The sequence below is a fragment of the Pseudorasbora parva genome, chromosome 6, assembly GCF_024679245.1.
Source record: "Pseudorasbora parva isolate DD20220531a chromosome 6, ASM2467924v1, whole genome shotgun sequence".
NCBI classification, from domain to species: Eukaryota; Metazoa; Chordata; class Actinopteri; order Cypriniformes; family Gobionidae; genus Pseudorasbora; species Pseudorasbora parva.
In genome coordinates this window covers 2,782,483-2,784,982 of record NC_090177.1, presented here as the reverse complement: position 1 = coordinate 2,784,982, position 2,500 = coordinate 2,782,483, and the positions used below count along the sequence as shown (strand labels likewise).

At 39.4% G+C, this 2,500-nt stretch overlaps 1 protein-coding gene across 3 annotated transcripts in view; it reads right to left on the bottom strand.

Moving 5' to 3' along the window:
- ddah1 (dimethylarginine dimethylaminohydrolase 1) overlaps positions 1-2,500 on the bottom strand; it is a 135,735-nt gene that overhangs the window by 9,320 nt on the left and 123,915 nt on the right. The gene's annotated exons all lie outside the window — the stretch shown is intronic.

Below are 2,500 nucleotides of genomic sequence, written 5' to 3'. Positions count from 1 at the left end.
AAAGACTGAGTGTGATGAAAGAACATACGTTTGTTATTCCTGTCATATAAAGAAGAAAGAAACGGTAATAAAGCAGTCAATTTCAAAACTAGCCTATTTCTGATGAGTAAATGAAGAATGCATCTGTGCATGCCTTATAGCATAATCACAATATCAAATCAATATTTCAGATCTATGCAACTATTTATTAAATGATGTGTGCATTGTCATTTTCTACAGGCCATTTAATGTGTAATGCATCGCAAAACTTATACTTGCATATTACACACAAGTAAAGTACATATATTTAGCCACACTGCAAAAAAATGCTTTCCTTAATTAGTATTTTTGTCTTGTTTCTAGTCCAAACATCTAAAAATTCTTAAAAGAAGAAGTATTTACTAGACAAGCAGAAGTAATTGTCTTGTTTTGGGGGAAAATAACTCAAAATGAAGAGAGTTTTTGCTTAAAATAAGATCAATAATCTGCCAATGGGGTGAGAAAAATAATCTTAATTCAAACAGAAAACAAGATTATTTATCTTATTTTAAGCAAAAACTCTCTTCATTTTGAGTTATTTTCCCCAAAACAAGACAATTACTTCTGCTTGTCTAGTAAATGTTAAAAATACTAAGTGACAAAAGCATATTTTTTGCATAAGTGTGCGAATCAGATGCAGATGTTGAATGAATATATATGTTAGTTCGTCTGTGATTCGGTATATTCAGACCTTTCTCCAATTTCTCCAATCAGGATCCGATTATTGTGCCTGAATCCGGACACTGGAACATATTCCTCAGAAAAGTACCCGACGCCACAACAGTTCCAACTTTAAAGCTACACTGTGTAACTTTTTTAGTTTATTCTTAGTAACATTTAGTTCTTTCAAAAATATATGTGCTCATTAATGTATATTTACTTCTTTCAAGTAATAAAGTATTCTCGTAAGTTTATAATATGCCATTGAAAACACATACGGGTGAGGGGTTCGACTGCCGGTCGCCATGTTGCCCCTCCATCTTGAAAGTACAGTAGCCAAAGAGGGACATAGCCGTAAATTCAAGCTTCGCCTTTCGCGTTTAACACTCGATGGCACCGTGTCGAATGTGAAGAGGGGGATTGCCGTGTTAATCTTGGACTAAATCGGCCACCGTAGGAGTTAAAACGAAATGCTTTAACTGAGAGAACTGAGAACTGATTTAATGCAGAACTGAGAGGAACAGAAACTAATATTCACTGGATGGTCATAAACCTTTACACCGCTAGATGGGGGAAAACATCACAGTGTAGCTTTAAAGGAAGTGTGTGTAAGATTGTGGCCAAAACTGGTACTGCAATCCCTTTCAGATGACTGTACAGTCCCTGACAAAAGTCTTGTCGCTTGTGTACAAATTGACCTAAAGTGCCGCTGAAATATATTTCTAATCAAGATTTTTTTACAAGAAATGGCTCATTTTAATCCCACCAGCTTTTGTGATAATGTTTCAGTGAAAAACTAAACTTTCAAAAAGTATTCTAATATTCACAGCTTGGTAAAGCCCATTGAGTCAATTTTTGCAAAGACATAAGTGTTGTCACCTTGTCATATGAGCTTCACCTGTGACTAATAATGGATCAATTAGGTCTCAAGTGTGTATAAAAAGAACCCCAGTACGCTAGATCTTCACATCAACTGCAACTAGACCTCTGCAAACATGCCTAAGATTCACCCTGAGACTAAAGTTTTGATTATCAAGAGGCTGAAGACCAGATCCACTGCTGATGTGGCAGACACCTTCAATGTGTCTCAGCATCAAGTACAGAGGAAAAAAAAAAGATTTGAAAAGACTGGAGACGTTTTTGACAAGCCCAGGTCAGGCAGACCCCGCAAGACAACTGCCCGAGAGGACCGTTTGTTGGCTCGAAAATCCAAGGCCAGCCCATTTTCCACTGCAGCAGAGCTCCACGAGACCTGGTCACCTGAAGTCCCTGTGTCAACCAGAACAGTTTGTCGGATTCTGTCTCGAAATGGCCTCCATGGTCGAATCAGTGCCCAGAAGCCAGCACTAACCAAAAGACAATTGAAAAACCGCGTGGCATTTGCCAAGGCCCACAGCCTGCTAAAAGGATGGACGCTGGAAAAGTGGCAGAAGGTGGATTTTTCAGATGAATCTTCAGTTGAATTACACCACAGTCGCCGCAAATATTGCAGGAGACCTACTGGAGCCAGAATGGATCCGAGATTCACCCAGAAAACAGTGAAGTTTGGTGGCGGAAAAATCATGGTCTGGGGTTACATCCAGTATGGGGGTGTGCGAGATCTGCAGGGTGGAAGGGAACATTAATAGTCTAAAATACCAAGAAATCTTAGCTACCTCTTATATTCCCAACCATAAAAGAGGCCAAATTCTGCAGCAGGACGGTGCTCCATCGCATACTTCCATCTCCACATCAAAGTTCCTCAAGGCGAAGAAGATCAAGATGCTCCAGGATTGGCCAGCCCAGTCACCAGACATGAACATCATTGAGCATATGTGGGGTA